Source organism: Lepisosteus platostomus, chromosome 18 (assembly GCF_059453375.1).
Source record: "Lepisosteus platostomus isolate fLepPlt1 chromosome 18, fLepPlt1.hap1, whole genome shotgun sequence".
Lineage (NCBI taxonomy): Eukaryota > Metazoa > Chordata > Actinopteri > Semionotiformes > Lepisosteidae > Lepisosteus > Lepisosteus platostomus.
The window spans coordinates 5,444,597-5,470,877 of NC_142628.1; the positions used below are offsets into that span (position 1 = coordinate 5,444,597).

Genomic DNA, 26,281 nt, shown 5'->3' on the forward strand with positions numbered 1-26,281 from the left:
TCCATGTACAAAAGAAATACCATGTTGTGTTGTAGAAGCCTAGAGTCTAATAAAAAAAAACATCTACAGTATAAAACTGTCATCAGAGCAAAGGCAACAAAATGTATCTCATATTAATAGCATAATGTGTGCAATACAGAATGCAGCAAGTCTGAATTACTAGTTATTGGTGTATTAGAATCATCTAAAACAATTTAAATACGAATTTGGTAGTCATTCCCTTAAATATTCGAGTTCTTCATCAATACATACTGTATGTGTGTGATTTTAAAAAAGCGTTTTGGAACACTTGTACACTTACTGGACAAAATGTTATGAATTCCCAGCAAAGTGAATGAGTCATCACAATGGAAGGTATTGGGGGAGTGGCTCGAGGAGCAAGACGCATCCATCATCTTACTTTCCTTCCACGAAGGAAAACAGCCCCCAGGGCCGTCTTCGAAAACTACTGAAGCCACCCGCTAAACACCACCGTCCTCATAACAACCTCTGATGAAGACAATCCTGATCAAAGCGTGGGATTGGACTATATGAATATTTCAAGTTCATAAGACAAAAGGAAGAGTGTTACCACATAAGAAAACGTCTTTTACACTTAAATTCACTTCCGCATTTTCAGCATTAAAGTTCAGAATGTGTTTCTGAAAATAGGAGGTAGAAACCTAATGCTTTACCAGCCTCCTGTTTGGATGAAAAAGGCAGGAAAATAGTCACTGGGATATATACTGACAAATGTATCAAATCAGTCATAATTTATAAAACACACACTTACTGTATAAAACTCGTGTTATTTGAGAAATAAAGGAAAAAGTATGTAAGCTATCTGGAAGGAAGTAAACAGTTTACATGTTTATTTAATTAACCTTGAACCCTATCAATTTGTGAATTGTTTTTGCTGATTAACTTAAGGTAAATGAATAGACTTAAGGCTATTGTATTGTATTCTTTAGTAAAGCAAGTACGTTTTGTTGTTGTATTGCTTGCTTACATCTTTACTTGGTAGGACTCTGCTAATTGTCTTTCCTCATGTACTGACAGAGCACACACTTTAAAGCTGAGGTCTTACACAACTGAAAAGGGTCTGAAAAGTGTGTGCATGGTCTCAGGAAAAATGCAGTTACTCTCTGTAAAATGAGACCACATGTGAATGTGAATTAATATTCACATCAATTTTTATAACTGTAAAGAAGTCAGCAAATAGCAAAATAATAAATGTTCTTTGTTATAAATGAGCAATAAGTTTTTCTGTGTTGCAAGCATTAGTTTTTATTAACACATTCTTTCTGCTCTGTTTTTTATGTGGTGTACCAGATATTGTGGTTTTCACATGTGCCTGTGTGTCACTATTACATGTGTAATATCACAAAATGGGCTCACATATCAGAGAGGTTGATGTCAATTGCTGATTGCAACTGATGTACTATCAGTGGAATACATAATAATTAGGAATATATAAAAATGTTTAACATTTCACAGGCTATTAGCTTTTTAAACTATTTTTTTATAAGAACACACATCCTTTACCAGTCAAAAGGTTTTCTGTAAAATTCAAGTGAATTCACACTGATTGTTGATAGAATGATACCAATATAAAAAGAAGCAAATCAGGTTTCTCTTTCCTCAGTCTCAGACACACATCTTTCACGTTTTTTTGTGGAATCACCTTTATTAAATCTTTATGAGTAATCTAAATGGTTAACTGATAGTCTGATACAAGTCCATGATACATCGGCAGTTTTGCTATCCGTGGTTTGATTTACGTAAAGCCATTACATTATACAGAGAAAATAATGTTTGCAACAATATATAGATCTATACAAATCTGTTAATTCACAAAGTAAGCATTGGTTCCACATTGTCTTTCAAACATAGAGCATGAACAAATAATCAAGGCTTGCAATAAAATAATTAGGTGAAAACTGCATTTTTATTGCATATGCCTTGTATGAATGGACAAATTCAGACAAACACATGCAAAGGCACAGAACTGAGAGAGTCTTGCAATTTTGTGTTTTTCTTTCTCTTCTTGGTTGGTCACCAAGAAATTTCTTTTTACAAATCTGATGCCCACTGGTTCGCTATTGGGCACATATACTGCCTCATGAGCTGGTTCACCTTCTCTTCTTCAACAGTAGTCCAGCTGGATAAAGGTTGGAAAACATTGTTGCAGAAAATAAGGAGCACATTTACATCCTAGACATATCTTCTAATGTTTACAGCTTTAGTAATATTAAATACGGTCTATACATTCATTTATGTACAGTATATACAACTATTAACACAGTACAGTTCATTTTCACACTTTCTGATAAAAGTAAACAAGCTATATATACAATATGCAATAATACTTATATGTGCAAGCATAAGGATTTCACCTTGTATGTCTTGTAGTAATAATAATAATATCTTGAAAAACTGCAAGTAGTTTTGTTTGCAAGAAATGTCCACATTTCTAACAATTAAATTTGATTCCTATGAAAGAGCGCATTTAAATTCAATTCAACTTTGTCATTAAACTTACACAGGTGCATAGTATAACGAAAAGTGTTTCTCATTAGTCACTCAGGTGCAGTATATAAATAGGACAGAAGATAAGACAATAGACCGTAACACAATAGCAATAACAGTAACGTAATAAAATACCTTATTTTAGAACTCTGCATGCGGCGTAGAAAGGAGCAGATTGTACTCATCTTGGCCTTGGATCTCAGGAATTCTGCGTATCTATTGGAGAATTCTATGTCTCCAAGCTGTCTTGTGCTTAATCCAGACACCACCGACAGACTGCAAAAGTATTAAGGCACATTTCATTTAATATCTGGATCTTGAAGAGAAGGCTTAAAGCAGCTCCATTAGATAGATAGATAATACTTTATTAATCCCGTAGGGAAATTGATGCATTCTTTATCATTATTAATACAATGAAAAAGTGATCAATACTTTTCTGACAGTCTTTTCGTGGAACAATTTTGCTGAAATGCACACATCGTTTTGAATCGAGCAGAAAAGGGCAACCAATGACAGTGCTAAAAGCATCTGATGAACCAGCTAAAACAAGAAATGGACTCAACTAAACCATAAAAGCAATACCATATAAATATAAGAACATTCTACACCACTAGTGAGGAATCTGCTAAAAAAATCAAGATGATGATCAGAAAGAGGTTGCATTGTGGTTGCAATAGCGCTGGTCTTGGATTCAGTTCTGATATGGGTGCATGGATTTGTGTTGGGTGTGCTTCCACCAAAGCCATGCTATCTGGTTTAATTGTGTGTCTGAATGTGCCCGGTGACTGACCAGCATCCTAGCCAGAGTGTAGTCCTGCTTTGTTCCCTATGCTTCTGGAAGGCTCCATGCTGCTATATCTTTCAATTACTCATGAGTGTTCTTTGATACATTATTAACATGATTAACATAACTCATCATTACTGAGAAGAGCACTTCCCTTAGAGTCAGTATGTAAACTCCAGTTCTGCACTTACTTACCTTGGCTCCCAAAAGGCAGTTTACGTAAAAGTATTTATATTACTGGTTTTACATGTAAACGAACTCACACAATCTATTTCCTGTTTATGCCCCTTAAAAAAATATGATGTAATTATAAAATATTTATATAAGCTAAAATACCTGAAGAACAGAAATATTGTGAACTAATGAATTAAGATACTGTAAAACCAAAGACAGGCATAAGCGTCTATGACGGCTGCTAAAGACTAAGGGTTTGAAACCCAATTTCTATATTCCAAAGAAAATTCTTTATCTCAGAGTTCTCATAGTTTCACAGAACTAAATGAAGTTTTAGCTAAAAGCATGAGATTCAGGCAGTTTTACCTCTCAGGAACTGGAAGTGATGTCATTTCTTGGAAGAGAACTGTTGCCAGTACAAGTACCTGCACAAAGCTAATTAGAAATGCCATGTCTTCCTGCAAAATATAAAACATATAAAAATATTACATGTAGGAGTCTGATTCATAATAAAAGTGGCCTCAGGTCCCATCTAAAGTCATAAAACAGTCATGGTCCAGACACCTTTAGCAATCAGATATAATAAGTTATGCACCCACTGCATGTACAGTTGTCATTACTGGTGCTCTAAAATCCAGACTGATCTGAAGCTTATAATTAACTATAACTAAGTCCAAAAATCAATTGTAAGATCCACATAGGTCAGAAAATCATTGTAGCTCATCTAGTGGAACACTGATAGAGTTACATTAAATTTAGTTGATGAATCTCTTGCTCTACTCAGTCAAAGTAGTAATAGTCTGAAAAACAAATGAGGCTACTCACCGTCTTTAAGTCCTTAGCGCACAAGCAGACTATTTAAAGTACTGTACAGGGTGAGTTGGTGAGGGTAGTGCCTTAAATACAATGTTGAGCCCCCCCCAAAAAAAATATAAATAAAACAAGACAGCTTTAATCATAAAATACTTTCCAGCTGTCAGAAATATACTTTTATGGCAAAGCATATTTGGCTATGTCATTATTGTTATTTGCTATTGGTTTCCAGGCTAAAAGAATTGAGTTTTTATGTATATATTCTCATTAAGCTGCATCACAAAGCAATACACACTTTCCGGTCTGATGCTAATTGCTGCAGATCACAGAACCTGCTGTCAATATTAATTTTTTTGGACGCATTTCTTCAAGTCAAATAAAGAAAAATCAATGCAAAAATGACATATCGTTTGACATTTGCAATGAATGACAATAAATTCATTATGAAGTCATGGCAATGGCATGCATTAATAACATGCAAAAAAGATACGGATTTCATGAAAAAAGTCTGCAGTGTAAAAATCTTGTCCAGTAAACAATGTTGTAGACACATACACTATATAAGAAATTAAATATACAGTATAGCATCATATATAGCTTAAAAGGTTATTCTTGTTAAATTGCAAATATAAGGAGTTTTTAACAACCGGAATATCTATTGTGTATAAAATGTCATGCCATACATATACACAAGCTAATTGCTTTCAATTTGCAGTTACAGATCTGACATAACAGGCTTCAGTAAATTCATATATACTGTATATATTTCACAATATTGTTTTTATTTTTACTATATGGCATATGATCCATTACAGTCTTCAGGAGATAGAATTCTTATGCAATATTGTATTCACAATAGACTCACATCGTAAATTGCATTTTGTTTTTAAAAATGTAGTGAAAAAAAAGTACAGTCAAAAAGTACTCTAAAAAAGACTCTACATCTGATGTTTCATTCAGACTAGGAATTTGACTGATTGCTCTCCTTCAAAAAAAACACAATATCACTTTTGCATCATGGAGGCCAAAACTGAGCACAACATTCAAAAATGAGATATACCCCAAGCTTCCCCCATGATTTACATTCTTCAATTATTATTAGACTTTATACTCTATCATTTTCTACGCCATTCTTCATCAACATTAGACCCAACGTCAGTTACTGACTCTTCTCGAATACTAACCTTGTATAAATGTTACACAAGGGTAATAATTTCTAAATTTCATCCGGACGTCTTCTCTTATTATGATCTATGAATAGAGGAAAAGATTGTTATGGGTAAATTACCTCAGCAAGTATAAGAAAAAGCTGAATACAGGACATTGGTACACTAGTGTCAAAGGTCGCGCTTGGCAAATGAAGGAGGCCACGGTTGCTAAGAGTACAACAGCGTAACAATAAAACAAACAAATTAAGAAATGCAATTTCAGCTACTGTACAACTGTCACAGCCGTTAAATATTTGAATGAGTCATTTTATACTGTTTCTAACATGACACTCACATAACAATTCCATCTGGCTTTGTAGGACATCTTAGTTTCTGTCCACCTTACATATAGTGTATTACAAAGCAAAACGATATTGAAGACAAATCATGTTAAACAGATCAGTACAATCAGTAATGTTGTTCTATAGCTTTTTTTGTAATTGAACTAGTTAGGGAGTCCCATTTAATTCAGTGCACTGCAATCTAGCACATTTGAATTTATCAGCCTACAGGTAGTAAAAGGGGAGAGTGTAGCACCCCAATTTGTAGGTTCTTATTCAATCCAATTCCCTCAAGGGTTTCTGAGGATTATAATGCACTAAAGTTAATTTATTGCTCCTCAGGCCCGTCCTCCAATCCTGTCCTTGTCTAGTAATGGCTTATTATCAGAATACCTTTCAATGTTTCAAGTTTGTGAGGGCTGGATTTTCTAGGACAGTTTCTTTGTCTACTGAAAAAATATTGTCATTTGTTCTACACCTACTCTCTGATAAAATTTAGCACCTAATTATTTGAAAATGTATGCCTAGATTATTTCTTATAACAAAATACACTTTACAGAGCATTCAGGCGATGTCCTCATAGTCCACAGCTGAAGCTTAAGCTCAATAGTCTTGACTGGCCTGCAACAAGTAAAGTGAACAACAGAGAGCAGTATAGGACCATGGTCTAGTCTCTCAGTGCGGTTACTGATAGTCAATTAAAATACTCTATGACCTAACTTCTAGATTTTTAGCAGATAATGTTGCAGTTTTCCTAAAAATATATTTTCAAAGTCTTTGGACGGGGAAAATTGAATTTATTCAGGGACTAGAAAAACCAAACCATAAATCAGAAGTTTGTTGTTTTATCAACATAGCATTCCAGAGAATTACGATCTGCAGTATCAGACTCCACACGTTATTTACCATGGAAATGGTAACATACCTGTAAGTCAAGATGCCCACTTTACTCACAGTCAGTTACCTTACTTTACACAATCACCAGAATCACAGTATGAGGGACAAATTGGACCTCTCGTTGCCCTGAATTTCCTTTTTTTTCCCTCGTTTTTCCAGAGGCAACTCAGTTAGTGGGTTCTTTTCAATTCTGAGCTCAGCCAGAGGCCATGAATACAGCCGTGTTCCCCTATGCCCTTCTGACTTTGCTTCTCATGGTGTCCCTATGAACAGCCAGGCAACTAAATTGCTAACCAGTTACAAAAGCCGGAAGGATTTCCCTTGTTTTCTCCCTTTTCCTCTGACGCAGTGCATCCGCAGAAGCCCTGCCCTCCTTCTGGACAGCAGAGGTCAACGGAACACTTCTGCTTCCGGGTTTTCAAACGTCATCTGACTTGACCGAGGGTGCCTGAGGACAGCTGGTCATTCCCCACTGCTCTCTGGGGGATGTCTTCCAGACAAGAATCCCCATCTTGCCTGAACCTACAGTATGGCCTTCTTACGTACTGCTCACAAGGATAAATCCATGTTCCATAAACTTCGCAAAGATAAAATTGATTAATATAGTTTAACGAGTAATATTAGTTGTTAAAGTTAACAATTCTTTTGTCTGGAACTGTAATATATGAAATATTGCAGAAGAACTTTGCCCAGAACTCATATACAGTATAGGACACAATAATCAATGCTTTGCTTAGATCACAGAGTATATAAAAATAATGACCAATAATAATGGTAAAAGAACACACAATTCGCTATAACGAATCCTTACATATTACCTGAAATTAACTCTGCAACAGCTACCAATGGCTAATAATATTAAAAAAAGTCATAATGGGGAATTATAAAACCTACAATAAAAAGAAAAGGATAAGGCAAATGTCATGCATATATATAAATTAAATAATGACACATATGAAGAAATTGAAGCAGCTGTTTTGCTGCAACCTTTACACAGAGCCCAGCTAAGAATGTAATTAATATTGTAGCCGGAGGAAGAATTTTTCTAAATGAAGAATATAACACTGGAAGAAAGCGGCCATTCCAATGGTGTGACGCATGAATCAAATCTAAAAAACTTCCTCTAGCACAAAACTTAATTGAGTTTTGCAGGCTATTAAAAACGGAGCGGCACCTCTTGGGATGTGAAAGTTGTTAATTCTACAATGAATAATAATGGCTGCTGTCATAGTTCTCCTTTAACAGCCCGTTGTATACAGGTGGCACCTTCCATTATAAACACATTTCTCATTGCCTGTTTGATTTCTCATAGTCTAAATAGGGTGGAAAGGTCAACATACAGGTCCCACATTTATTAGCCTACCGAAACACTCAATGAAAACATTAGGAGTATTACAGATCCTATTTGGAGCGAAGGAAAATGTGCACTCCCATACAAGAACCGCATCCTTTTTCAGGCTAAAGGAATCTTCAATCTAGATTGAGGTCTGAAAATGTATTGCTAATTATCATATTCTGAGCCGAGTGTTTGTCAGAATGATTTAGAAGTGCTTTGTCCTGTAATGTTTCAATGATAATGACATCAGGAAAACATTGGATTTCAGTCCAAAAAGATAACTACTGTAACCACAGCTATTTGAAAAAATATGTTTTGGAGTTTAGAGTTTTTTAGAATATTCAACTTAAAAATGCAGATTTAAATTATCTCAAGATGTATTTAGTTAAAGAAAACATTAATCACTTACACAATTTTCAAAACCCTTGAAGTTTATAAAATGTTCCTTGTTCTAAAATGTCAACCAAACTCAGTGATATTTTTATAAAGAACTGCACTGAGAGTTTCACAAGATTTGCAATTTCTGTCTCCAGACCTGAACAGCTGCATTTCGGTCCAGACAGTTACATTCAATTTATTTTTCTAGGAGCTTAAAAACTGATGAGTGTGCTCTCCATGTTAGATACTTATGAATGCAGCTACAGAATAAAAGAAAGTTGCTGATTTATATATATTTTTTAAATGTGAAGAGTTTAATCCTACCGAAGCTGTAGCTGAATATAATTTTTTTTTAAACATGACCTGCTTTGTAAATACATATGTCATGTAACAAATGAGACAAAAAGTGAACAGAACAAGACCAGTGTTTCAGTGCCTCTTCAGTGCTGTGAACAGTATGATCAAAAGGTTGAAGGAATGTTGCCCCACCAACCCCCACGCTTTGCTGAGTGCCTGCAGGTCTGCCCATCTGTCTGAGAGCCAAGAACCATCGCATCACTCCCAAATAACCTCACCCCTCAGAAACAGCATATTCCTTTCACTCTCATTGATCGTTCGACCTTTTTTCATTTCTTCTGCTGCCGACGAGCTGGGCTTGAGTCTCATTACACAGGGAACGCAGGCTTCTCGGCTAGCGGAGACCCAACAGAAATAAAAGATCCTTTATCCAGAACATCCCGCAACTAAGAACATATTCTTCCTCCTAAAATTAAGGACTCACCTCTTCCTGCAAAACACAAAGGAGCAGAACTACTATTATTGTTTGAAAAACATTTTTCCTGTGCAGTGTCAAGAACATTAACAATTTAACCTGTTAAAAGGAAAATAAGGACAGCTATCTCAACGCCACTTTTAAATGTTGCAATGGGACAAGTAATAGGTTTATTCCGTGCTGAAAAGAGAAGAAAGGAAACACAACGTTTGGGCACTGAAGCCTTCTTCAGGTGTGAGCAAGCTAAACCACTTTAAAATGTTGTTGAACTTTATGAAGCTTTATGGTCATGGTTTATAGTTTTAACACTTACAGTATGTTGGCCCGGAGCTACACTAAATAGACTCACCATAAACAGAATAATACAAAATAATAGTAGCCGAAGAGCAAAGCACTGGGCAGTACAAATCTGAATTTGGAATAAAACATTGACTTTTCAATCTAAATATATATTTATGAGTATTGTAGCAGATAATGAGTATTGTAGTTTACATACATTAGCAGCAAGTTACTCTTGATCAGTGTGATAAGATTAAAGCTTCAAACTGAGGATAAACAGGTTCAATGGCAGAGAAAATATACCTGAAATGGCCTTGAGGCTGAGGACTGGCCTCATGGATCACACTCTGATTTATTCTGGTAATATTCTAAAATTGATTCTCTTTAAATTTGTACTTTAGTTAACTTCCAACCTCCTGAAAGGTTCAATTAGCAGACATGCTTGTTCAGAGTGTAGGTTGACGCCTGTACAGTAGGCCGTCAGGTGGCTGTGACCAGCATTCTTCAAGTGGCAAAGCACAACTGGTCAAGCCAGTCAAGCTGGGTGGGCTTGAACTCGCACAGTGTTGGTCCCCTGGAGCCTGCAGTGCTGTCAACGTGAGCAGGATTGCATATTCACTCAGGCACAGCTAAATCTCCTGTGAGCACAGTGGGACTCACCAAGTGACTTGGATGTTAATGGCTCTGACAGGACACATTTCAGAAGAAACCCTCCTTGTTTTCTTCCATCCCATGTTGGTAAAACTCAGTAGCATGGTATTAAAGATGACAAACGCCTAGGAATTCCTATCTGGTTTAAAGAGTGAGAATTCGGGGAAGAAGAGCAGAAAAGGATTATGTAACACAAATATAGACACTACATAGCAGCATCTAATTTGACCTTTACTTGAGTTAGATTACAAGATTAATATTAATCTTGGAAAATCAGAACAGAATTTCTGGATCTTTACCTCTACTTTTGTTTATGTATATACTGTTATACTTGTATATACTTTTGAATATTATTTTATATACTTCTGAATATACAATATCCATTGAAATAATACATTCTTTTTATCTCTTTATCTATTGTAATGCATAAAACTACAGCAGCCTGATTACACTTTGGGTTGAAAGAAGTGAATTAATTATTCTTTGTTTTCTGTATTGTGGTGATCTAACAGTAAATCCTTATTCTGAAACAATCTCACTAACCTTACTCTTTACTACTCACTTCTTCCTGATCGCAATATCCTGAATAATATTATATGAACTACCATTGAGAACAAAATCTGCTTCTGGGGCATAGTATTGAAGAAAAGCTCATTTGCATACTAAAACAGCGCAGGACTGTTTCATCAGTCTGCTCAGAGCCATAGATTCACTTCTGGGAGTAAGACAGCTTATTCTGCCAGCAGCAATAACATCCTGCAACTCACAACTGGCAACCCACCGAAGCTCAGCAGGTCAGCCTGGTCAGTACCTGGATGAGAGACCTCCTGGGAAAAACTAAGGTTGCTGCCGGAGGTGTTAGTGGGGCCAGAAGGGGGCGCTCACCCTACAGCCTATGTGGGTCCTAATGCCCCAGTATAGTGACGGGGACACTATACTGTAAAAAAAAAAAGTCACCATCCTTCGGATGAGACGTAAAACTGAGGTCCTGACTCTCTGTGGTCATTAAAAATCCCAGGGCGTCTCTCTAAAAGCGTAGGGGTGTAATCCCGGAGTCCTGGCCAAATTTCCCATTGGCCCTTACCAATCACGGCCTCCTAATAATCCTGAAGTGGCTTCATCACTCTGCTCTCCTCCCCACTGATAGCTGGTGTGTGTGGGGAGTGTACTGGCGCACTATGGCTGCCGTCGCATCATCCAGGTGGGGCTGCACACTGGTGGTGGTGGAGGGGAGTCCCCATTACCTGTAAAGCACTTTGAGTGGAGTGTCCAGAAAAGCGCTATATAAGTGTAAGCAATTATTATTTTAAATTATTCTTCTTCTGTATAATTAAGACACCATATTCTATGTGTTTGCTTTGCTTACACAAGAGGACAAGAGCATGCATCCATTTGTCACAAGAGACCCAAGCCAAGCATAATGTATTGGAGACAGACATGTCGATGTGAAAGTCAGAAAGTGTTCTAGGATCACTATTTTGGATCATAAAATAAAAAAAACACCAGCACTCTTTGAATCTCTGTATGAAATGAGGCCATCCACATTACTAGCAGATAAACTGAGAAAGAGAGGTTTCTTCACAGCACATACATTAGAGAATGTTCATTTTAACTTGAGCTGCTAACCACTGAAAACTGTAATTATTGTAAATGAAATTAACAACTTGCAGCTGGAAATGTCAGTCACCCTGCACTGCACATGAAAAGGATGACTCACCCAGGAGAGAGAAGATCTACATTTATTTTATTATAATGGATGATGTCTTATGTTGCACCTTTTATTTCTGCAGTAGGTGTCTATTTTAAAAAGAAATAACAGCATTTTGAAAGTACTTTTACTTTGCATACTGTTGTCAATTTGAACCACAGCAAGTTAACTCATTTCAGTAGAAAACACTGTGAAGAGGCAACTTGGAATAAAAATACAGCTTTGGGTGACCTTTTTCTCTGACATAATAATGACATCTGAGATAGCAATAATCATCACCATTATCTCTTTTAAATACAGCAATGATGTTGGGATTATATTGGATGTGGTATGAATGCTGAATAAGTTAACAGTGACCCAGGTACTGAAATATTAATGCTGTATTCCAAAATATCATCCACAAGCAAAATGAGGTTTGAAACAAGTATACAGTACTTCATGAAATGGTGTAGACAAATGAAAGACTGACTGCTTGGGTAGCACTCGCTGCATTTTATGCTGAAGTCAAAACATATTACATGGCATTGGTACCTTGCTGTATAAAGACCCTAATCTCACATTCACGAAAATGTTGTGAAGTTCTAATGCGCTCAGTGCCAACTTAAAAGGTATTCTTTCAGTTTAAAGTCTCACAATTACGTTTTAGAAATCACCTTAACCTTATCTGACTTATCTGTCACAATCTTGCAAATAAGAACAATCAGCTTGCTGTTTATGGTTGCTGCAGATTGCATTCCTAATAGCATTAAACAGGCATAAGATTTTTTTCAGTGATTTAGCTTTATAGGCTCAAAAGTATAAAATAAATGTTTAAACTGCAACTCAAACAAAAATAAAAGCCAAAACTCAAGTAGTAGAACACAAACTCTTCTTGTCAATTACTTTTATTTTGCATTTAAAGAGAAATGTAGATTATGATGGAACAAGTAATAAGGTTTATTCCATGCTGAAAAAAAAGAGAAGAAAGAAAACACAACGTTTCGGCCGTGGAGCATTCTTCAGTTGTGAGCTGAAGAAGGCTCCACGGCCGAAACGTTGTGTTTTCTTTCTTCTCTTTTTTTCAGCATGGAATAAACCTATTACTTGTTCCTTTGCAGCCTACGCATGCTGACGCAGCTACCCACCTGAACTACTGTAGATTATGATGACTTGTTTATCTTCTCTTTCAACATACAATACATTATAAACCTTACGGATAAGAGCACATCCTCCATACTACTTGGCATGGAATATAGAGTAGTGAAAGGTTTGAATATTCAGTAACATTAACAGAAATTTGAAATCTCAGGACTATTATGTCTGGAGTAATTCAAATGGAGCTCTCAAATCATCCGCATTAAACATTTTAACATTAATGTACAATATTCCGAACCTTGCACACATTTCACTTAAGAGACAGACGTTTTCAGTGTGCTACATCGCCCCTGATGTCATAATAAATGCTGCAAAAAGCCTGACAATTACTGACAAATGAATCAAGAAAGGGGGCTTTATGTCAAATGTGAATGGATCCTACTTAAACATACAATTGAATTTAAACAGGAAAATATAGGGGGTGGCACAGTGGCGTAATGGTCCAAAAAGTTATTGAACTGCTCATCTCGTCTTCTTCATCTCACTTTAACATTAAAGTTAGAAAACGTGCAAACTGAGAAAACTACTTTTAAAATAAACCAAACTGACAACACTGGATGTTTTTTTTTCCCCCCCCAAGATGCTAAATTCACATTTGTTTCTACAGACCATGACAATGTGTTACCTTAGCTAAGTATGTGTGTTAGTATGTGTGACAGGAGTGTGACATGAATGATTTTGTTCCTAACATAACATGCTGGATTGACAGGCTGTGATTTTGGTTAGTCATTAAATGTCTCTTGCTGCCGTTTCAGATACCCTGAAGTTGATCCCAATGAAGCAAGGTACAAGAGGAATAGTTAAGTATTTCAGTCTATTATGAGGTGTATGTTGCCAGGAACAGTTATTTTATATAAGGGGTCTTTCAGGGCAAGCACAGCGAAGGACACGGTAAAGTCCCTAAGCAGCTTGAGAAGGGTTACAATACTCAAGTTGAATTAAGAAACAAGAAAACCTAACATTGTGTGCACTACTATTCATTAATACATTCTTTATTTGTTGTCGTTGCTGTAGAGGATAAGTTGTTTTCTTTTTTTTTTATGTGAACAGTTAATTCCTTTAAAGTAGTCGTGACATTTTCACAGCTTTGAAGGTGATTTCCTAATCAAACGATTATTTCTGAAGAATTTTTAATTCTCCTGCACAACTGAACCGTTGAGGTACTGAAAACAAATCAGTGAGGTTGTTTATTTTAGAAACAATGTTTTTTAACAAGCAGAGGTTCAATTAAACAGCAAGTCACTACCTTATAGGCTCCTCTTCTCAAATCTAGTTAAAGTGGTCGAATGTTGGTAGTTGAATGGTGATGCAGTGTGTGAACCCAGTCTAACAATAACTCTGGCTTCTGATGCTTTTTTAGTACAGATGTTTTTGAATTCCTGTGAAAGAATACTAACAGATTAGTGTGATCTCTGTGACAATTATCAGGAGAGATAACGCAGTAAGATGCCACACATACGAAATTAAGGCACTAAATAGCTGTTAACTACTTCTTTGTTTGCATTATTTTTTACAAACAATTATAATCCACACCTAAATCACCAGTGAAGGATGTACTTTGCATTTATGAATTATCTGGTGACTAGAAAAAATACTTTATTACATTTCAGTGATACAATTGTTTTGAAAAAGAATACTGCTGTTCGCTATCCCTCTTTTAGAATATTTATGATTGCTTTAGAAGTTTACATATAAAAAAACATATCGATGCCCTTCTCAATTTCTAATTCTTATTAGTTCCAATGAGTTACAGTGCTATATGAAAACTTCTAAATTAAAATAAATAAAATTATTGTGTGAGGAGCTGATAGTGGAGCATTACTGAATATTACATTTTCTCCATTATATCATAAAACTGCAATGGAGTAGAGTTTCATTCAAAATAGACAGCCAGCACATCCTCTGTAAGTGAGGAACTTCAACATAGATCATGTTCAATGATCCAGAGAAAACAAACCTTAGAGGATAAACCATCATAATGAAAAAAACTGGAGTACTCTGGACTGAAGATTAGATTGTTGAAGACATTGGGATTTTCTTAAATAACACATTTGTCGCCTTAATTGTTTAAATCAGTTAATACTGCATTGAGGTTTTTAGAACAACAGTCTCCAAAACACAATCCTGGACTAAAAGAAAAAACCCATCCCATCCTAACACTATACATGTTAAGGGTGGCTAAACAACAAATATTCTGTTCATAGTTCATGTACTGTATCAACGTCTTTAGTGCAGTCCTTTTAGTCTATAGGTATCATAATAATTCAATAATTCCTTTAAAACAATACATAACCAAATCATAAAATGTATTATCTTTAATCGTATAGTTTCTGCCAAGCAACCACCTCTAATTTCTTTGCACTGTGTCAAGCTACAGTACAATAAGGTGAAGCACAGTTAAACTTGGAAGTAACCCCCAATGCATGCGATATTCTACTTCTGCTCATAATGTGTTTCCCTCATTATCTTGTATTTCAAACATCAGAGAACCCTTTTCACCGAACAAGAACTTTGTCTTGATACAGACCATTCTGGTACTTCTGTTCCTAATCCATGTCATATGGTATTTGTGTAGATTACTACTGTACATTCAAACAGAGGTGTAGCAGTTTAATTACAGTATCTTAAAAGCTGATTTTAATCCTCGCAGTGCCACCTGAGATTACACAATAAACCCTTTTGTGGTCTGGGAATTCACGTGACCTTAAGTGACATTTTTCAGAAGAAAAAAGTCTTTACACATTTACTACCAAGTGTTTTTTTTTCCCTAAATATTTTTTTTTTTAAATGTCAGACTTACTGGGAAGCGTACCAACATCTGGAATAGTTAGATGATAACAGAACTCGTTTTTCCTATTTTAATCCATAGCATAGCAATTGTCCTTAAAGTGGGAAAAAATATAAAACTTAATAGAGATCAGTTCTCCAAAGGTCTATTAAAACCATTGATGAAATTTTCATTTTATTTTGTAGGTTGTTAGCAATTTTAGTAAGAACTTTGGAGTGTAGACAGTTGCTTCATTGGGTTTTGTTATATGACGTCTGAAAGTCAACAATGCTCTGAATTTCCAGCACAAAGAAAACTCCATAAAATAGCAAGTATACCAGAATTCAGCAGGCAATTGTAATGTGAAATGTTTAATTATGGGTCGCTTGATGTACCTGTATTGTTGAGTGTAGCATCACTCCCAAGAATAACTATTGACTCCCAAGAGCAGCTGTGGATCTAATGACTAATGAGTATGCTGAAAATATCTATTTTAATTCTTCCTGCCCGATACTTGCACTTGTTAATGCTGCCCTGTTATTTCCAGTGTGTTGACTCTTCTGCTTTATTTTCACTGCTTTCTCTTCTGTGTGACAACGGTGTAAAACTTTTGGCCAAGTCATCAGTGCAAATGAGAATTTGTTCTTAATGCACTGTTCTGTGATGATTATTACTGTACCTGTAGCATTATTATTACCTGTAGGAGCATTATTATAAAAATATACAATGGGATGACAGTGGGATTGTAAACTATTAAACATATCACTATCACAATGTTTTTTTAAAATATTAAAGACAAAAGTTAAAGAGACTTTTCTATGCTCGTTTACTGTAAGATAAAGAGGTGGTATGACTGGCAGACTCAGTTACTCCTTCTGCTTCACAGGTCAAACAAAGGTTCTGGGTTTGAATGTAGCCTAGAGACATCAATTAAACTACATGTAGCTACAGTAGCATCGCACTGGAAACGTGGATGAAACTGGAACATTTGGAGAAAGTCAACACAAACACAGGATCTCAGCACAGAAGGTACCGTAGTCCGGAATCGAACATACAGTAAACAAAAATTACATTTTGCGTGGGAGACAATACCCATTTTATGCCTTACCATCCTAACCCAGATGTCACCTTACACTCCTTGGATTTTCAGACCTCTTCAAAGAGCATTAAATTCTTTAAACTCAAATCTAGAAATATAATTGAAGTGGGAAAAAAAATCAATTTATGAAACTAGAATGAACATTATGTAACAAGCCCTTCAAAATGTTTAGCCATGTAACTCTTTACATTACTTCTTAGAAAAGCTTGCAGTAGCAGTATACAGTAGGTCTTTTGCAGAACACTACTTTCTTTTATAACTAACAAAAATACAGACGGAGGTCACTTAATTTTTCAAAAGAAGCTTATCACCAGTAGTTGTTATTTTTTAACTGCTAAGATTCATTACTCTGAGTCTTGCACTGTTTTGCAGGATTTGCAGGACAAACTATCTGACTGAATATCTTGGTACTTGAAGTTTCACTCTTGATATCAATTGGTACAGAAAAGAGCCTAATAGGATTTTCTTGTAAAGGATTCTCCCTTTTCCAGCAATCATACTGACTAGTTGAAACTGATTTTTTTTTTTCACACATTGGATTGTATGGTATGTTTAAGTCAAAAGTGTGCTGATAAAAGGAAGTTATAATGATGTGTCATTTATAAATTGCAGAGCTGTAATTATAGAATTATAATAGAATCTGTATTTTCTATTATTTGAATTTGGTTTCATATTCTACTCGGTGCAATTTTAAATTATCCACTTTTTTTTTTCAATTTGTTTTGACCAGGCAAGATAACTGTTAAGAGAAAAATATATTTAAAGAAGACTCTTAGAGACTGAAGGTCAGGTACATGTATAGAGAGAGACATATGTGATACATAAGTAAAAAGGGTGTTATTGTGTAAAACAGAAAATAGTGAATGTAAACAGAAGCATGCAAAGGATCCAGCAAATAAAACAATTCTATTTCAAAGTCTATTTATACTTTTCTCTCTTAAAGATAAGATTTGCTAAAACACAACAGCACAAATTAACATGTGAAAACTCTAAGCTTACGTCACTGAGGACTTCAGAAAACAGAAATCAGCTAAAGATGGCTAAAAGTGAAACAGTGTTAAATATATTGAATTACGTTTTGTGTTTTGTTTTTATCATGGGAATGAACACAAAAAACACAACCTCATTCATGGTCAACTGAAATAAACATTTGTATAAAAACAAATATCGAGAAAGAAATTACTTTCTTATCATATTGTCCCATTTTATTAGCAACAGTTAAAGGGGAGCTTTTGTAAGTAAAAATGATATACATTTAAAGGCACTTGCTTGATCAGCAAGATAAACTGCACACCATTGGCAAATGTACCCTATTATACTATACAATACATGGACAATATACCTGACACACCAGAATAAGACTCCACAGCCAAAATGTTGTCTCTTTACTTTCCTTTTCAGCATGGAATAAACCTTTACCTGTTCCTTTGCACCATTATACTACACTCCTTTCCTTTACCTATGTTCCAATGGCAGTCTTTCTGATAAGAGTTTGTGTCACTGTATCAGTGGCTTTGTTTGGCAGGACCGCACAGCTGTCATATTCAGTTAAACCAAGGACAGATGTGCATGAGATTTCACACTCACATTCCATCACATCATAACATTGCACATTGATCTAGATCCATTTGCTACTGTAGTGCCCATTGCAATAAATTGTCAGTAGACTCAATCTGCTTACTTAAACTACTAGCTATAAAAAGTACAGAATTAGGTACCTCTTTAATCTTCAGGAACAATCAATTAGTATTCTAAAACATTAGCACCATAACCTCAGACACAGTGAGGAGGCAGCAGGATGGTTGGATTTCATACTGGTACTTCTGAATGTGAATGAGGAGAGCTGACATCCATAGCTTTTCTCCATATGGTGATTTAAATCCCCATCCCTTCACTAATGCAAAATTAAATTCGAGGGAGGCTAACTGCAGTTGGTGATGACCCTTCTGGCCCAATTAATTCCCAGGAAAGGAAAAATGGTTTTGCTAGCTCATTTGAGCAACTGTGAAACAATCATCTGTTCAGAGCACAACAGATTAGAGGACCATTTAACCTTTTTTAATTTGTGTTTGGATAGAAACAATAAATTATTTTGAATCAGACTAATCTGAATGCCAGCTCTTTTTTTGGCATGCTTTGTTGTTTGTTTTAAAAAGATCTGTGCCAGTTATTTCGTTATTCAAGAATTGAGTTTAAAAAAAAACATTTACTAAGTAAAAATTCATTTTCTAATTAACTTCCCAAACCTGCAGATGCTTTGGAAACTCAGAAAATGCAAATTACTGACCAACCACTTTAAATAATTCTTTCAATAATACAGTATTATAAATATATATTCATGAATTCATTTATCTTGAACAAAAATATTGACTGAAGCCATGTATTATTCTGGTATTTTTTACATAACAAATAATTCCAATATTTTGAGTGTATTTGTGATACATACTGTATACTTCAAAAGTATTAGACTCTGGATCTGAATTTGATACAAAAGTCATTTAAGTAACAATAGCAGATAAAAAACTTTCCAAGTGTAAATCCTCTCAACCGCCGAATTCAACCACAAGTACTGGTGTTTGACGTTTTCTGGCACACACACCTGTGGGATCTCTTCAATACAGGATACTCTGCAAGCTTCACATGTCTTACAGTAGAGGCAGGGCTAGTGGGGACTGAGGGGGCGATGGTTTTTCTCACTGGTAACATTGAAAGCTTGCAGATACCCATCATGTCCAGGTGACCCAATAGATGGTTTTTGACCTGTTCTGCTCTGACACATGAGGTTGCCCAAGTCACAGCCATGTCATGACTCATGTCAGCTTGAGTTCTAAGCAAATACCTTCACTGATTGAGCCATTCCTGTGGAATATCCCAGTCTCTTAAACTTTGATGAAAGCAGTGCATTATCTTGAATTTTCAAAGAAAACACATTCTAAATAACTCAGACATGAAGTTGAGAAAAATTCCATTTCAAAGAGCACAATGCTTTTGTAATGTCCCGAGTTACCTTCTGACTGACACGACTTGCGGAAAAATACTCATTCATGCAGATAAAACTCATTAGAGTTTGTCAGACGTAACTAAAATGTACCCCCTTCATTTCTGTCTGCTTCCAGGATTTTTGAATTTTTCATGAATGATTTTCCTCACTTTAAATTTAAAGATTGAGTGCAGCAAAATTAGACTTTTAACCAAGCAGTAGTGATGTGCTGTAGTCTGAGAGGATTTCGTAGACCAGTGCCTAGTGTGAAACAGGCCCAAGGCTGCGATCACAGCTCCAGGTGTTATTAAATTAAATACTGTGTTGAACAGAAAGCGAGGTGACAGACGGGGAAGGGGAGCAATGAGAGCAGTGAAGAAATTCTTCTCTATGATCTCAGGCTCTGATACTTTCACCATGGTTGTGTTGTAAATGAAACCATTTACACCACGGTGGTGTAAATGTTGTGTATGTCTTCCACTGAGCTGTTAAACAGTTAACCACCTGGGCAGCTGTGGGAAATCCTATGGGCAATTCTTAGTCTTCAATGTTTTACATAAATTGTGTTTACATGGGTGGCAGATCGAGACACTGCAACGCTACAGTAGTTTGAGCAAGTGCTACAAACTGGGCAAAACCTAGTACGTTGCTTGGACTATAATCACTGGTCAGGATCCTAGGTAAGCACAAGTAATTCAGTAAAATACTGTTCCTGGTTAGTTTGATAAGCATGAGACAAACGTCCATCTTCCCTGGCCACTAAGGACATTAGTGTACTAGGTATAGAGTATGGTACCAGCAACATTATGAAGTATTCCCGTTATGAATGCCCCTTATTTTAGAACATGGTAATTATTAACTTGACCCAGTGGAGTAACTAAAAGTAAAAGTGGCTAGTCAGTTCATCTATTCATTCCTATTTTGAGGACTGCACAGTATTTGTATTTCACACTGTTGACAACAGACAACGGCTTCCATATTTTTCCCACAGCTTCCAGTCCGGTATCAGATTCTGGGTCAGTCAAAAATAAGGTCATCAGCTTTCCCAGTAAGCTGATACTTTATAGGTGACTAAAACAAATATGCAATTAGTGAGAGGTTTAAGGTAATGAGGCTAGACCGAGTAAGTGTGTGCCTGACGTCCACTACAGCATTTTGTACCCAATTGGTCAAAAATAGCCAAGCCTTAGATTTGAATAGAAATAATCAGATGCTTGAGCAGAGAAAGAATGCTGTGCTGAAAGAGTGGCACACAGTTACAATAGTTTCTTGGCAGAGGAGGCCAACACTGTGGGAGGGCATATTTTTCAGTGTATAAAACACCTTATAAGAGCTTTGATCTGCTCAGTTTGATTTTGTTTGGGTTTAAACTTTTTCCTACCATCCTATTATAGAGGATCCCAAGCTTACTGTGATGGGGAAAAGAAAAGCCTTAACAAAACTTACACCCCACAGTGCAAGGGGGTACTGGCAGCCTCAGAAGCCGCCCTTTCATAATGCTTAAATGTTTTTGACAAGTGCAATCCTCTTACTCAGCTTGAGCAATCAATTAGGAGAGCAAAATGGGATGAACTGTGACTGACCCAGCATAAAAGAAACGAACATGCTTGCGTTTGGTTGCATTTTCTGCTTTTTCCGACCTGCTAAAATTGGGAAAAAAAAGAAAAAAAGGAGCTGTATAAATCAGTTTGAAAATACACGCCACAGCTCGCCACTGCATGGGAATCTAGCTTCTCTGAGCTTATACTGACATAAATCAACAGGTTTCAGATTTTTATGATTTTGCTGCCTCTTCAGCTTCAATACATGATGACAATTTCAGGCGGTACTTAAAAGTAATTGAGCAAACACTGCAACTTTTCTGCAAGTGCACTTCTTGTAATTACAAACACTTCAATATTTTATAATGATTACATTGTTGTGGGGGATCTGCAACAAAATGAATTCAACACACAGCGTTGACTGTATATGATCAATGCTCAACTTTATCTGGGATACATTATCCTTCCAAGCTTAATGCATGTTCCTATAAATTCCTTCCACAAAATAAGCTGAATAGACTAGAACTGAAGATTAGAGTTGGAGAAAGGACTAATAAATGCATCTTTTTAAATGACAGTAATTAACTATGTTTCATCTTCAGGTTTACAACATACAGCCATGGATTTATTGCAAGGAAAGCTGCATTACCACACATGGCACTTTCTAATCACTAGTCTAATCAAATAAGATAATGTCAATCGCATTCCTTACTATTATCCATGTATTGTACAGCACATGAATGCTACCTATTAAATACAGACTATAAATCACTGTTTGATTTACACTAATTTTCCATACTAGCAATTAAAAATTCATCAGTCCTCTTTTAGAAAGTTGTTTACACCTGGTAAAAAAAACTCTGTATGCATGAGGAGAATGAGAAAACTCCACTCAGAAAGCATTGCTGTTCAGGATCAGGATTATTAAATGTTTTTATTAATAACATTCTTATAAATTAAAATAAGAACACTAATCAAGATAAAATAGTAGTTCAGGTGGGTAGCTGCGTCGACATGCATAGTCTGCAAAGGAACAAGTTATAGGGTTTATCCCATGCTGAAAAGAGAAGAGAGAAAACACAACACTACAGCTGTGAAGCCCTCTTCAGGTGTGAAGAAGACCTCACACCTGAAGAAGGCTTCACAGCCGAAACATTGTGCTTTCTCTCTTCTCTTCTCATTAGTTATCCATAATGCTATCATGTCACTATGGCCCAATCCAAGCAATTGCATTCAGATTCCATTTCATAGAAAGAAATTATAGTTTCAAAGCCGGATATGCCCATTCTTTGCAGAAATGACTATAGGACATAAAAGTTTCTTTAGCCTTTTCAGAGATAGAATCTGATTTTCAGGACTTGCACTGAAAGTCTTGATGCATTCCCGATTAGGCACTGCAAGGAATAAATATAATATATATACACATGATAAATTCTAATAATTGGCAGCATGGTTGCACAGTGCTTAGCGTTGCTGCCTTACTGCCCTGGAGCCCCAGATTCAATACCGGACATGGGGTGCTTCAGTATCTGCGTGGTGTTCGCATGTTCTCCGCAAGTTCTTATGGGTTTCCTCCAGGTGTTCCGGGTTCCTCCTACAGTCCAAAGCCATACTGGTTAACTGGCTTCTGGGAAAATTGGTTCTGATATAGGTGTGTTTCTGTGTGTCTGTCCATGTGTGCCCTGGAATGGACTGGAGTCCCGTCCAGGGTGTATCTTGCCTTGTGGGACAGGCTCCGGCTTGCCCGAGACCCTGTACTGGAGAAAACGGTTAGGAGATGGACAATAACTAATATGTTTCTTTTCTCCTCTTTCAGCAATCATTCAAGCTAGCTTTTTCTGTCAGGGCTATCCTCACGTGATTAACCAGAGCTGACATTTTTTGAAGGGTTGCATTTGAGGTCTCTGTGACATTAAACCGAAAATAATCTCTCAGCAGGTTTTCTGCTATTAACAACCTCTCATAGCCTCTGTGTATGCATCACATTTATAGATAACGTCACTGTTACAGGACTTTTTACAGTAGCAACATTTTACTAAATTACTTTGCAGAAAAATATTTTAAAGATAAACTATATATACAGTGCAGAGAACAATTACAAAAGGCCAAATTCACATATAACTAAATCCACCCCTATACCATTACATAATGAATTACAGTATATACCATGTATTGTTAAAAGACATACTGTAAGTAACCCACCCTTATATGATGACTACAGTACTAATGCATTGGCTTTAAGTTAATTAAAAAACATTGATGAACTAAAATAAACAACATTAATTACAAACTAACAGTAAGCAGTTAAAATAAACAAAATAGATGGATGGTTTGACCTGATTAAAGTTTATGTTTATTTATCATTGTAAAGTAGCAAAACCAAACCTTTTTCTTTGTAGAAAACATTATGTCTTGTGGCAGTTTTTCATGCTTAATCTATTGTAATATTTGTGTGCTTTTAGCATGTTTTTACCTTATTGCTCAATGGTCTGCTATGGTCTTAACATGCCTTCACTGTTCAGGTAAACCACAGTAGAAAGGTAATCATGATAAGGAATTATCAAGAGCAACAAGGTTAGATATCAAGAGATTTAAGCATTCAATATTCTCAAAGACATGCTGTAGGTCTTCTTTCGTATCCACAGTGAAACCTGAACCATAATACACAAGTGGTAACTCAATAAATGTACACATAAAACTCCGGAAAGATTTTCACACAGATCATTGTGAGAGTCTGGAGCAAACGACGCAGCCATATTGCTGAAGCAGATACCCTGGCCTCCTTCAGGAAACAGCTGGATGACGTCCTTAGATCCACAACCTACAGTATTCACAACCAATCAAGCTAAATGAGCAGAGAGACTTGTAGTTTGTAACCTATCTGTTGTTCTTATCTGTATTGGTAATTTTACCACAGTTAACATACTTCCACACTATCCTACTCTACAAAAGCCTGCCTGGGGACTGTGCTGCGTTCATGCTAGTGAGGAACCAGCAGTGAACAAACCTGGCAGAACACCTGGAACATCTGGTTAATTAATGAACCAAACCGATTCCTTCATCGGACGAACAATATTGCTGTCAGGTGTAAAAGGAGAGTTATATTAGCATAGATAAATGAAAGATAAAAGCAGTGCCTTTACAATGTTATTACTGCATGTCTGAAAAGCTTTTGTATCTATGATAAATTGCATGTCTTTTGATACCATAAGATCAATGTTTTCAATCAGTGTAAGCATTTAAACAGTTAATGCAGAAAATAACAATATTAAGTCAGACAATTGTGCACATGTGAGATAAGCACATACCGTATCTGATTAAAATAAAATTGGCACCAATTATCAGCTACTACATACATCTTGACACCCATAGGCAGGATCAGCTGTAAAAGGGTTGGAAGGAAGCATCTGTTCATTCCTGAAGGAACTTGAGGATAAATTCAGAGAGTAAAAATCAGCACAGATGTTTAAGGAGGAAGTGCTGAGAAACAAAATGCTCAAAAATACTAAACACTTAATGTGAAGTGAATTGAATTGAAAAACATGACGAGAGTAGCAAGACAGACAACATTTAAAGCAGAAATCCAAGCTCACTCAGCTCACTGCTCACAATATGCCGATCTCACCCAAAACAACTTAAAAGCTGAAAGTTCTCAGCTTAATATATTTGATTAAATGTTGTGTGGTAATCTGAAACATATGGCAATTTTGGAAAGACCTCAATAGAATAAGTTTATTTCCAAAGAACAGTTATTGGGTATTCCTATTCATTATTTCAATAAACTTTATTGATTCCAATTATACATGAAATACAGGAACCAGTATGTGACATCTCCTCCAGAACACTGTCACCATTGTCATCTGATGATGTCTCTATTCAAAGATTAGTGGCTTTTGTTAAACCCATAACACTGTTAGATCTGTCAGTATCTGTATCTAGGGAGAGAAATCATTTCTTCATTTCTCTGAAAGAAATAGGTTCAGGCAAGAATTTTTTAATCTCTCACTAATTAGGTGGAGTGAAGAAAAAATACAATTTTTGTTAAGTTTCTTTTATTTGTTTTCCTAAAGGCACTTTATTTTTCCATTTTTGTTTTCAAAACTCCTTTTCCTAGAACATTTTTCTTGCCTTTTTTAAACTACATATAATACAATTTTAACCATCCCCTAGCAAAAACATTTAACTAAATGTGTTATTGGCAGACTGTTTTCTAGCTTTTATAAATACATATCTACAGTGTAGAGACCATAGTCAGTCCAGTTTAAAACTGACTTTCTTAACACTACTGTAGAAAAATATGACCAACAGCAAAAATGTGAATGATGAAATCGTTCTCTCGATGATTTTCCATTTTCCTCTTGTGAATGCTGACCAGGTCATGCAGACCAGTGGATGACAGGAGATCTGTGTTTCTCATTTGTACCAAGTAATACTCATTTTTGCTCGCTTTAAAAATTAATTCCACACAGAACACACATGGCTGCTTGATAGATGAAGCATGACTAATTAGCCACTGCGACTGCTTATTTAAAGTATAGTTCATTTTTCTTCTACATTTGCTTCAGCCCTCTCTCCGTGTCTTATTTCCAGATCAAGGGACGGAAAACTAGAGAGCAGAACAGGTAGTCAGAAAATAAATGACAGATTGCTTCTTTCAGAACAGAGAATTACAAAGAAGCAAAGAAAACATCAGAAACTTCATTGCAGGACTTGCATTAGATCCATGTCCCTTAGCAACAAAGGAGCAAAGAAAAATCATTTACAGTGCAGAAAAATGGTGAGCTCTTACGGGCTAAATGATCTGTCCTCAACGAAAAATTTTCTGACATTATTATTTTCTGAAATACCAAGGATTTGACAAGCCAAGTCTGACAATCAATACCATTTACTCACAGCCTCACTTTCTTCACATTATGGCCATTTCATGGGCATTCTGATGCTGTTGAAGAATATGTGCTTTCTATGGCTTCT

General features: G+C 36.0%; 2 long non-coding RNA genes across 2 annotated transcripts in view; both read right to left on the reverse strand.

The window, feature by feature from the left end:
• Window positions 1–1,639: 1,639 nt before the first annotated feature.
• On the reverse strand, window positions 1,640–3,923 carry LOC148645504 (uncharacterized). The gene is made up of 3 exons (XR_015928193.1): window positions 3,833–3,923; window positions 2,644–2,784; window positions 1,640–2,140 (listed from the first exon to the last, which is right to left on the reverse strand). It is a non-coding gene; the product is annotated as an uncharacterized LOC148645504 (long non-coding RNA).
• A 367-nt stretch (window positions 3,924–4,290) lies between these two features.
• LOC148645505 (uncharacterized) overlaps window positions 4,291–26,281 on the reverse strand; it is a 47,755-nt gene continuing 25,764 nt past the window's right edge. Inside the window, exons 2-3 of the long non-coding RNA XR_015928201.1 lie at window positions 5,464–5,530; window positions 4,291–4,362 (exon numbers count right to left, since the gene is read on the reverse strand). This is a non-coding gene — a long non-coding RNA (uncharacterized LOC148645505). The remainder of the gene's footprint in view (window positions 4,363–5,463; window positions 5,531–26,281) is intronic.